Here is a 13,063-nt window from a genome sequence, read left to right on the forward strand (position 1 = left end):
AGTGAAGTAATCCAGAAACAGAAAGAAAAATAGTGCATGATCTCACATGTATTCAGAATATAAAATATTAGAACTCATAGAAGCACAGAGTCAATGGTGGTTGCTAGGTATTGGGGGTAGGGAAAATAAGGAAATGTCAAAGGACACAAAACTTCAGTATGCAAGATGAATAAATTCTGAGGATCAAATGTACAGCACAGCAACTACAGTCAACCATACTGTATTGTATACTTGAAATCTATTAAGAGGGTAGATCTTAAGAATTCTTGGCCGGCATAGTGTCTCAGGCCTGTAATCCCAGCACTTTGGGAGGCTGAGGCAGGCAGATCACTTGAGGCCAGGAGTTTGAGACCAGCCTAGCCAACAAAACTCTGTCTCTACTAAAAAATACAAAAATTATCCAGCCATGGTGGTGCACACCTATAATCCCAGTTACTGGGGAGGCTGAGGCACAAGAATTGTTTGAGCCCAGGAGGCGGATGTTGCAGTGAGCAGAGAAGGTCCACTGCATTTCCAGCCTGGAAGGAAGGGTGAGACTTTATCTCAAAAATTAAATAAATAAAAATTAAAAATTTTTAAAAAGTGAGTTCTTAACACATACAGAGAAAAAGGTAACTATGTCAAGCGATGTGTATGTTAAGTAGCCTGATTTTGGTAATCGTTTAACAATATATACTTATGTCAAATCAACAAATTGTATCCCTTAAGTACATACAATTTCTATTTGTAAATTATACCCCAATAAGGTGAGAAGAAAAAATAAATATAAACATGAAATTGGGAATATCATTTATAACTATAAGGGATACAAAGTTTGGAGGTAGGAATAAGCAGGAGAAAATGTGTTTGATTTTAGATATTGCTACTTTTTTAAAAGGCTGGATGGTATCCTATGGTATAAAGAAGCCATAATTTAAATATTGCCCAATTGTTGAATATTTTTCTTATCTCCATTTTTTCATCATAATAAATACTTTAATAAATGCCCCTGAGCATACAGTCTATTTTGTATTTTTTCTATCATAATAAATAATTTAATAACTGCCCTTGAGCATACAGTCTTGATTATTTTGCAATCATTTCCGTAAAAGAGATATTTAAAGTGTTATATCCGGAATAAAAGTCAAGACCATTTATTTTTACTTTCACAGACAAAAACTGCTTCACAAATGTATAGTCCCAACAGAAATATAGAAACACATATTTTTCTCTCACTTTAACCGATAATATATAGTGTTTATATTTTTAATTTTGTCCCAATACAGCTACCTTTGTTCATCTTTTTCTTTACAAATTCTGGAATTTGAATTAGAAAGAATTTATTTCACAGTTATGGAATCTCTATGTTATCTTCTAATGCTTTTAAAGTCTATTGTTTTTCACTTGATTCCATTTAATTTCCTAGATAGACAATCATATCATCTGCAAATAAGGACAGCTATATCCCATCTCCCAATATTGTATCTACCTAAAATATGTATAATAATACTTAGATTCCAAGGATCATCAGGAATGGTAAATTGTAGTTTTGTGGCATAGTTGTGATGTTTGTTTTCAATTTCATGTTGAAATGTAATACTCAATGTTGAAATGTGATCCCCAGTGTTGGAGGTGGGGCCTGATAGGAGGGGTCTGGGTCATAGGGGCAGATCCCTCATGAATAAGTTGGTGTCCTGCCCATGGTAATGAGTAAGTTCTCACTCTACTAGGTCATGCAACAGCTGGTTGTTAAAAGAAGCCTGGCACCTGCTCCTCTCTCTTTTGCTCCCCCTTCACTTTTTGCCATGAGTAGAAGCTTCCTGAGGCCTCACCAGAAGCCAAACAGATGCTCATGCCATGCTTGTACAGCCAGCAAAACCAGGAGCCAAATAAACCTCTTTTCTTAATAAATTACTCAACCTCAAATATTTCTTAATAGCAACACAAAACAGACTAATACACGTTGTATATTAAAGTAACTGACAACTGTAAAGTACTACATAGATGTCAAGTACTACATTTTTGCAGCATCACCTTAATAGAAGGCACTTAATAAACGTGGAAAACCATATTAAACATGAATTATTTGTAGAAGAAACTAAAACTTTTTTCATAAAAATATTTGGCAATTATAAAAAATTTCAATTAGAATATGAAATTCTCATATTAAATATATTTATATTAAAAATATATTTCTATTTTATCAAGTAATCAAATTATATTAACAGCATTCTGACTAGAGATACAACTCTATTTTCCTCATATTTATTTTGATGTATGGTGAAAGATAAAGATAAGGGCAATTAAACTTAACAAAAAGTCATATTTAATAAAGCACAATTGCCCCTGAATTGGCACCCTTCTTAGAATATGGCTTTTTAGGGCCGGGCATGGTGGCTCATGCCTGTAATACCAGCGCTTTGGGAGGCCGAGGTGGGCAGATCACGAGGCCAGGAGATCAAGACCATCCTGGCTAACACGGTGAAACCCCGTCTCTACTAAAAATACAAAACATTAGCCGGGCGTGGTGACAGGCGCCTGTAGTCCCAGCTACTAGGGAGGCTGAGGCAGGAGAATGGCATGAACCTGGGAGGCAGAGCTTGCAATGAGCCGAGATCGCATCACTGCACTACAGCCTGGGTGACAGAGCTAGACTCTGTCTCAAAAAAAAAAAAAAAAAAAAAAAAGAATATGGCTTTTTAGTTTTTGAAGGTTATTATCACATTATTATCAGTGTTTATTTAAATCTAAATCAAAATGAAATATTTATGGCAAAAAAATACTCCCTAAGGGTTGCTGCTGTCCAGTTCCTGGGAGCAAACTAAGAGATGCTGCAGGTGATAACCAGTGTTTCATTAGGAAATGTGAACATTTGCTCTTTATTGAGGACTGAGTGAGATGTATGAATAAAAGATCAATAGATTCAATGTCTTATGAAGTATCATCTTTAGAGCAAAGTCCACAGAGTATCACAAGAACATGTAAATTCAAAGTTTCCCATGCTGAAAATGATTTCTTAGTCTCAATCTTATCATCTTTAAAGTAGAAGTAACACTTGTCACCATGTGATTGTGGTTTACACCACTTATCAGAGCTGCACTTGCATCTGGCAGAATATCATAAATATTTCACATCCTATCTGCAAATAAAATAGGACAGGGGCCTGGAATAAAGTTAATTCAAAACACGCTTAATTTCAAATTTGATTAATATAAGGAAGATAATTGTTACATTAATTTTAATAAATATTTTACAACGTTGTGTTGTTAACACACATAGGAGGAATTTTCCTCTTAACCTCTAACATCAATATTCCTCAAATTTAAAAGTGACAAATTTTTCTATTTTTATTACATCCTTTCATAAGGAATATTCACATATATAAGGACTTATACAATGTTGAAATTACTAAATATCAAATAGCAATAGTAATGCTTTTGTTTCTTCAAAGGGATTAAAATGTTCATTTTAAGCCTAAGCAAATAAGAGTTGAGATTTTAATATATCTCACTTAAAACAATAAAGAAGCAGAGAATACAATTATTAAGGTATATAGAATTGAACTTCATGATTAAACGATCTGACATAATCAGCATATGGAGAACACTGCATGCCTAGTGCAGATTGCATATTCTTTACAAACATACAGAAAACAGCTACCATATTACACAATATGCGGGCCCCTAAAGCAAGTCTCATCTAATTTCAAAAACAAAATTACAGAGCATATTCTTTGACCAAGACATTATTAAATGAGAAATCAAGACAAGAAAAATTATTGAAAATTTTTCAAATATTTTGAAATTATGAAACAGAAATAATCAATGTGTCAAAGAAAAACTCACAATGTAAATTAGAAACTGCTTGAAAATTAGTTATATTGGAAATACAGTATAAAAGATTGTGGGAGAAATCTAAAGATGTACTTTAACAGAGATTTATAGTTTAAGTGCATATGTTAAGGAAAAAGAAAGAGGAGAGTGACATCAGCAAGATGGCAAAATATAAACATTTTACTCTTTTTTTTAAATCTCTTCCCCAATCTACTTTATTTTGATGATTCAAATGACATCTTTTTATATTGCAAATCTATTAGCATAGACTTATAATTGCCTTTTATAATTTCGTTATAAAAATTGTTACAGAAAGCCCCAGATCCTCCTCCCACAGACACATAATTAACAACAATCCGTGAGCCTCTCTAAGAAATTCAAAAACAAGTAAGAGGTTCTTGCAACCCATGTAAGAGTGAAGCAATCTGCATCAAAACCCAGTAGGAAAATTTATAGCATTCTCTTACCAGAGACTATGGCATGATTAGGAGAGAAACATCAACTCCCCATTTCTTGCTAGGAAAGGGAAACAGTAGAATGTGTATACAACATTGTGATTTGGGAGGCTTCCTGGCAATTGTTTTCTGTTTTGCCTGAATCTAACTACTGGCAGTAACAGGTGTGCAACATTGTAGCCACCTGGAACAAATGCAATCAACCTGCCCCAGAGTCTGCAGTAACACATGCAGAAGCTAGAACTAGTTGAAGCTCCAAAACCATGGCTTACTAAGGTACCAGAGACATTGCACGTATCACAAACTCCACGGAAAACTCATGAGTAGAAACAGGCAAACATCCTCAATTAGGATATTACAAGCAAAAGCCCAAAAAGGACATATCATCAGAAAAGATTTGAGAAGTCTTCAGAATCTCTAGGTGGGCTGATTTTAAAAAAAAATCCTCCCTGTACAAATCCAGATCACAAAGTCTGGAAAAAGTGGCTGATTATTTAAATGATAAAGTCCCAACAAAAGATAACAAGACATACAATGATACAGGAAAACACGTCCCAGTCAAAGAAACAAATTAAAAAGAGACTCCTTATGTACATGGGGGCTTTTATTATATTACCAGCAGATTATTCTGCAGAAACCTTATAGATGAGAAGGGAATAAGATGATTTATACAAAGCACTGAAAGAAAGAAATAAACCCGTCAACCAAAATTAGTATATCTAGCAAAACCACCCATCAAAAACAAAGGAGAAATTAAGACTTTCCCACGTGAAAGCTGAGGGAGTTCATCACCACTAGACCTTCCTTATAAGAAATGCTGAAGGGAATAATTTAAGTTCAAGTGAGAGAATAATAAACAGCAACACAAAACCACATGAAAATATAAAATTCTCTGGTGACAGCATATATATAGGCAAATATAGAATCCTGTAGTATTACAATGTAAGCATGTAAACTTTTAAATCAAGTGTAGAATTTAAAAAAAATTATAAAAAGTAATAGTCTATGCTAATAGATATGCAATATAAAAATATGTCATGAGTCATCAATAAAGTGGATGGCACAAAGATAAAAAAGAGTCAAGTTTTTATACGTGATTAAAGTTACCATCCATTTAAAATAGATTGTTACAACTTTAAGTTTCTTTTTATACAATTGCAATGATAACCACGAAGAAAATATCTACAGAATATTCACAAAGAAAAATCAGAAGGGAAATTAAATGTGTCAACACAAAAATTAAATAAAACATAAGTTAAGGCAGCAAGGAAGAAAAGGAAGAACAAAAAGCTACAAGACATACAAGACAAAAGCACAATGCCAATGGTAAGTTATTTCCTATCAGTAATTACTTGAAATGCGGATGAATTAAAGGTCCCAATCTAAAATCATAAATTGGATGAATGGATAAATATCTTCAACCAAGATCCAGCTATATACTGTCCACAAGGGACTCAGTCTAGACCCTGGAATGTACATATTGGTTAAAAGTGAAAGAATAAAAAAAGGATAGTTCATGCAAACAGGAACCTAAAAAGAGCAGGGGTAACCATATTTACAATAGAGAAAATAAACTTTAAGACAAAAATTGTCACAGGAGCCAAAGAAAAACATTATATTAATATAATGAAAAAAGCTAAATTCATCAGTAAGCTATAATTAATAATTATAAATATATATACACCTAACATTAGAACTTCCAAATATGTGAAGCAACATTGGCAAAACTGAAGGAAGAAATAGACAGCAGCATAATAATAATAATATGAGACTTCAGGACACTTTCAGTTGTGGATAGAACAAGGAGACAGCACATCATGAGGGACACAGAGAACACGAACAATACTGCGGAGCACTTGGACCTAACAGACATAAAGAGAACACTCCACAGGCCGGGCGCGGTAGCTCACGCCTGTAATCCCAGCCCTTTGGGAGGCCAAGGCGGGCAGATCACGGGGTCAGGAGATCGAGACCATCCTGGCTAACACAAACCTGTCTCTACTAAAAATACAAAAATTAGCCGGGCGCAGTGGCAGGCACCTGTAGTCCCAGCTACTCGGGAGGCTGAGGCAGGAGAATGGCATGAACCCCGGAGGCGGAGCTTGCAGTGAGACGAGATTGTGCCACTGCACTCCAGCCTGAGCGACAGAGCAAGACTCTGTCTCAAAAAAAAAAAAAAAAAAAAAAAGAACACTCCACAAACAACAGCAGAACACACATTCTTCTCAAGAGCCCATGGAACACTCTTCAGGATACATCAGTGTTACACACAAAACAAGTCCTTAAAAATGTAAGATTTAAATTATACAAAAATATCTTCTCTGACAACAATGAAATAAAACTGGAAATCAATAGCAGAAGAAAAACAGAAAAATCCACAAATATGTACAAATTAAATAATACACTCTCCTACAAACAATAGATCAAAGAAAAAAATCAAAAGAGAATTTAGAAACTACATGGAGACAAATGAAAATTAAAAAGATGGGATGCAGCAAAAGCAGTACTAAGAAGGAAGTTTATAGCAATAAAAACTCACAGCAATAAAATACTTACAGCAATAAAAATATTTACTTACATTAAAAAATAAAAAAAGTCTAAAATCAATAACCTAACTTATAACCCAAGCAACTAGAAAAAGAAGAATGAGCTAAACTCAAAGTCAGCAGAAGGAAGTTTAAAATAATAATTAAAACAGGTATAAATGAAATAGAAAATAGGAAAACAATCTTAAAATAAAACTAATTGTGGTTTTTTGAAAAAATAAATAAAACCCTTAGCTAGACTTAAGTGAGACAAAAAAGAAGACTCAAATAAATTAAAACCATAAATGAAGAAAGAGATATTACAACTAATGTCATAGAAATAAAAATGATTATGAGAATACTATGCACAATTATATGCCAACAAATCAGATGAATTAGATAAAATGGATAAATTTCTAAAAGCATACAACCTACCAAGACTGAATCGTTAAGTAATAAAAAATATGGAGAGGGCCAGTAATCTCAGCACTTTGGGAGGCCGAGGTGGGTGGATCACAAGGTCAGGAGTTCGAGACTAGCCTGGCCAAAATGGCAAAATCCCCTCTCTACTAAAAATACAAAAATTAGCCGGGCGTGGTGGTGGGCACCTGTAATCCCAGCTACTTGGGAGGCTGAGGCAGGAGAATCGCTTGAAATCGGAAGGCAGAGGTTGCAGTGAGCCGAGATTGGGACACTGCACTCCAGCCTGGGCAACAAGATCGTCTCAAAAAAAAAAAAAAGCTGTATATAAATAAATATATATATAGAGAGAGAGAGTGACCTATAATTAGTAAGGAGACTGAAACAGTAATCAAAAATCTTCAAAAAGGAAATCACAGATTAGAGTTCTACCAACTATTTTAAAAGGAATTAATGGTAATTCTCCTCAAATTCTTCTGAAGAATTAAAGAACAGAAAAATTTTCCAGCTAATTTTGTGAGCCCAGCATTACTCTGATACCAAAACCAGACAAAGACACAAGAAAAAAACAAAATTACAGACCAATATACTTGATTAATATTGATGTAAAAATACTCAACAAAATACTAGCAGACAAAATTCAGCAGCACATTAAAAAGATCTTACACCATGACCAAGCAGGATTTATACCGGGAATGTGAAGATGGTTGAACATATGTAAATCAATCAACATAGTACAACACATTAACAAAATGAACATGAAAATCCACATGACCATCTGAATTGATGCAGAAGACACAGTATGACAAAATTTAATACCCTTTTATGATTAAAAACAGGAATTCCAGGAAAAAAATTTCAACATAATAAAAAGACATATATAAAAGGCCACAGCTAACACTATAATTATTGGTGAAAGACTGAAAGTTTTTTTCCTCTAAGAATCACGAAAAAGACAAAATACCCACTCCTTCCGCTACTATTCAACATAGTAATTGATGTCCTAACCAGAGAAATCAGAGAAGGAAAACCAATAAAAGACTTCCAAATTAAAAAATAAGTAAAATCATTTTTTTGTTTGGAGATGACATAATCTTATATGTAGAAAACCCTAAAGATTCCAAAAAATATTAGGAATAATAAACAAATCCAGTAAAGTTTCAGGATGTAAAATGAATACACAAAAATCAGTTGTGTTTCTATACAATAAGAATGATCAATGTGAAAAGAAAATTGAGAAAATCTCATTTGCTATAGCCTCAAAAAGGATAAAGTAGTTAGGAATAAACTTAACCAAGTAATTGAAAGACTCATATAGTGAAAATTATAAAATATTGCTAAAATAAATAAAAGAAGATACAAAAAAGGAAAAGATATTTCATGCTTTTAGAAGACTTAATATTGTTTAAATATCTATTATATCCAAAGCAATATATATAGTCAGTGCAATTCCTATTAAAACTCCTGTAGCATTTTTTGCATAAATAGTTAAGAATTTTAAAATTCATACAAAATCTTAAGAGACTCTGAATAGTCAAAAAATTTTGGTAAACGAAAATCAAATTTGGAAGACTTACTTTTCTTGCTTTCAAAAAAATACTACAAAGCAACAGTAGTTAATATGGTGTGGTACTGGCAAAATGAAAGGCATTGGGCTGGGCATGATGGCTTACGCCTGTAATCCCAGCACTTCAGGAGGCTGAGGCGACATGAGGTCAGGAGATCGAGACCATCCTGGCTAAATGGTGAAACCCCATCACTACTAAAAATACAAAAAATTAGCCGGGTGTGGTGACACATGCCTGTAGTTCCAGCTACTAGGGAGGCTGAGGGAGAATTGCCTGAACCCAGGAGATGGAGGTTGCAGTGAGCTGAGACCACACTAGCCTGGGTGACAGAGTGAGACTCTGTCTCAAAAAAAAAAAAAAAAAAAAAAAAAGGCGTTTAGACCAATGGAACAGAGTAAAGAGCCTAGAAATAAACTCTTGCATATATGGCCAGATAATTTTTGACAAGGGTGCCAAGACTACACAATGGGAAAAGAATAGTTCCCCTAAAAAATCATGCTGGGAAAACTAGATATCCACATCCAGAAGAGTTTATATGGACCCATACCTTGTACTTTATACAGAAATTAACTCAAAATGAATTAAAGACTATTTAGGATTCAAGACCTAAAACTTTAAACATTCCAGGAGAAAACATAGGGGAATGCTTCAGGATATCAGATTAGGTCATAATTTTTGGATATGACATCAAAAGCATGACAATAAAACCAAAAACAGACTAATGAAACCACATCAGACTTTAAAACTGCACTTCAAAGAAAACAATCAGCGAAGTGAAAAGGCAATGGAATGGGAGAAAATACTTGCAAATTTTATATCTGATAAAGGATTAATAACCAGAATACATAAGGAACTGCTACAACTCAACAGCAACAACATAAAACAAATAACCCAATTAAAAGATGGGCAAAAGACTTGAACAAATAATTCTCTAAATAAGATATACAGATGATCAATAAGCATATAAAAAATATTTGATATAATTCATAAGAGAAATGCAAATCAAAATGACAATGAGATATCACCTCAAAAACCCACTAGAATGGCCACTATCCAAAGAACCAAAATTAACAGTAGTTGGTGAAGCTACAGAGAAATTAGAACCCCTGCACACTGTTGGGTGAAATGTAAGTTTCTATAGCCATTATGGAAAACAGTATAGAGGTTCTTCAAAAAATTAAAAAGAGAATTACCAAATGATCCAGCAATCCTACTTCTAGACACATATCAAAAAGAATTCAAAGCATGATCTGTAAGAAATTTTGCACTCCCATGTTCATTGCAGCATTATTTACAATAGCCAAGAGGTGAAGGAAACCCAAATGTCCATTAACAGATGAATGAATAAAGAAAATGTGGTAAATACACACAGTGGAATATCATTAAGCCTTAAAGAGGGAAATCTTATACATGCTACAACATGGATAATTGAGGACTTTATGCTAAGTAAAATAAGCCAGTCACAAAAGAATCAATTCTGTGTGATTTCACTCATACACAGTATATAAAGTAGTCAAAATAACGGAACCAGCATGAAAGAAAGCCATTTGGCAAGGGAGAGGAGGAAATAGTGTATAGTAGATTTAGAATTTCAGTGTTGTAAGATAAAAAAATTCTAGAGATCTGTTGCCCAAAAAAATCAATATACTTAACACTGCTGACATGTACACTTAAAAATGATTACGATGGTTAAATTTAAAAATTATGTCTTTTTGCCACAATTTAAGAAAAGAAGATAAAAAATCCATGATTTAAGCTTACTTCTAAAGAAGTTTGAAAAAATGGCAAGTTAAGCTCAAAGAATATTTACAAAAGGAAATATAAAAAATAATAAAAGAAAGAAATAGAAAGAAGAAATACATGAGAGATAAAATAAATTCAACAGGGGTCAGAGCCAAGATGGTTGAATAAATGCAGCCAGGAGGAACACTTCCAACCAAAAGACTGGGACATTGGGAAGACTGGCATATTTCAAGCAGATCTTTGGAAGATTGAGAGTGAATGGCGAGAGAATGCAGACACGGGGCTAAAGGAAGAGGAAGCCGGGATACCTGCACGAGGCTGCTGAGCACCGGGACTCATTTCTAGACACCAGTGGCTCCTGGGGAAGAGATGAGTTGAACAGGTGAGGATTGGAATCCTCTGGCCATGGATCTGGAATCCTAGATGGAGTAGACCACAAGACCACTATGGACACTTGAGCTGGCAGAGAGAGCTGCTTAGAGAGGTAGCAGAGGCAGGACTTCAGCCAGCGTGGAGCTCAGAGGGTTTGGCACAGGAATGGCAGCAGTAAAGCATAGCCACGGACGCCCCGCCCCCCAAGGGTCAACATGCTCCACTAGGTGGCTTTAGTCTTTGGGTAACTATTGGACTAGGACAGAGCAGAGATGTCTCGCCCATGGGATCTGAGAGCCCCCTTTCTGCTAGCCTCTTCTGGGACACCAACCTGAAAATACTCACTTGCCCAACCAGAGTTCTTCCTAGGGACCCTCATGATAGCTTCTTCACCAGCAGACCACGCCTAGCTGTCAAAGGATCAAGCAGACCCATCCCCACCAAAACGCACCCACCTGCCTACAGCTACCCCCTACAGAAGGCTCCCCCACCACTTTGCCAGCATGAACTCACCCACGCACCTTCCTCCCATGACTTTGCTGGTGTGTATGATGCTTGGGCAGATCTTCCCTCCCCTATCCCAATGGCATGTGTGTGCTCGACACCTTGATGCCCCGCCTTGCAGGTGCAAGTACATCCTGCCACCCCACCTCTGCTGACACATGGACACCCTGCCATGCCACTGCATGTGCATAAGGGCACAGATGTTATCTGGCCCATCAGATAACAAAGCCAGGCACCCGATACTAGCGCCCGGGGCTGGAGCATGCAGCCCAGGAATGTTGAGGTGAACAATGGTCTCTTGAAATCTTTCAGAAAGGAAGCCAGTCAACAGAATACAACTTATGCCACAATCAAACCTTCAAGGGTGTCAAAGACGATAAAAGAAAAAAGAAGAAAAGTCTAAAGGATAGCAATTTGAAAGATTAAGGAGCATCAGCCCATACCAGTTGAGAAAGAACTAGTATAATAGCCCTGGCAACTCAAAAGCCCAGAGTGTCTTCTTGCATCCAAATGATCATACTAGTTTCTCAGTAATGGTTCTTAATTATTTCAGGCTGAAATGACAGACATAGAATTCAGATTATGGATAGGAACAAAGATTATTGAGATTCAGAAGAAAGACAAAACTCAAAGAGATCTAAGGAATAAAATAAAATAATAGAGCAGTGGAAAGATGAAATAGCCATTTTAAGACAAAACCAAACTGATCTGACAGAGCTGAAAAACTCGCTACAAGAATTTTATAACACAATGACAAGTGTTAATAGCAGAATAGACCAAGCTGAAAAAAGAACCTCGGATCTTGAAGATCAGTGCTTTGAATTAAGTCAGTCAGACAAAAATAAAGAAAAAAGTATAAAAAAGAATGAACCAAACCCCTGAGAAACATGCAATTATGTTTAAAGATCAAATCTATGACTCACTGACATCCCTGAAAAAGAGGAAGAAAAAGTATACAACTTGGAAACATATTTAAGGATATCACCCAAGAAAATTTACCCAAACTTACTATAAAAGCGAACACTTGAATTCAGGAAATTCAGAGAACTCCTGTGAGATATATACAAGATGACAATCCCCAAGACACATAATCATCAGATTCTCTAAGATTGACATAAAAGAAAAAATATTAAAGGCAGCTAGTGAGAAGGAACAGGTTACCTACAAAGGGAACCGCATCGGCAGACCTTTCAGCAAAAATGCTGCAAGCCAGAAGAGATTGGGGATCTAAAGAGCATTCTTAAAGAATCACACTTAGAGGAACTAGAAAAACAAGAAGAAACCAACCCCAATGATAGCAGAATAAATAACCACAATCAGAGCTGAACTGAAAGAAATTGAGACACAAAAAACCATACAAAAGATCAACAAAACCAGAAGTTGTTTCTTTGAAAGAAAAATAAGATTGATAGACTGCCAGCTAGACTAATAAAGAAAAAGAGAGAGATGATCCAAATAAGCAGAATCAGAAATGACAAAGAAGACATTACCACTGACCCCACAGAAATACAAAAAAAACCTCAGAGACTATTACAAAGACTTGTATTGACACAAATGAGAAAACCCAGAAGAAATGGAAACATACCACCTCCCAAGACTGCACTAGGAAGACACTGTATCCCTGAAGAGACGAATAATGAGATCTGCAATTGAATCAGTAATAA

At 35.3% G+C, this 13,063-nt stretch overlaps 1 protein-coding gene across 1 annotated transcript in view; it reads right to left on the reverse strand.

The window, feature by feature from the left end:
- The window catches only part of VEGFC (vascular endothelial growth factor C), a 479,792-nt gene extending 468,741 nt beyond the window's left edge, over positions 1-11,051 (reverse strand). The window contains exon 1 of the mRNA XM_063638455.1: positions 10,832-11,051. The gene's annotated coding sequence lies outside the window, so the exon portion shown is untranslated. The remainder of the gene's footprint in view (positions 1-10,831) is intronic.
- Between the last annotated feature and the right edge of the window lie 2,012 nt (positions 11,052-13,063).

The sequence above is a fragment of the Symphalangus syndactylus genome, chromosome 4 (assembly GCF_028878055.3).
Source record: "Symphalangus syndactylus isolate Jambi chromosome 4, NHGRI_mSymSyn1-v2.1_pri, whole genome shotgun sequence".
Classification (NCBI taxonomy): Eukaryota; Metazoa; Chordata; class Mammalia; order Primates; family Hylobatidae; genus Symphalangus; species Symphalangus syndactylus.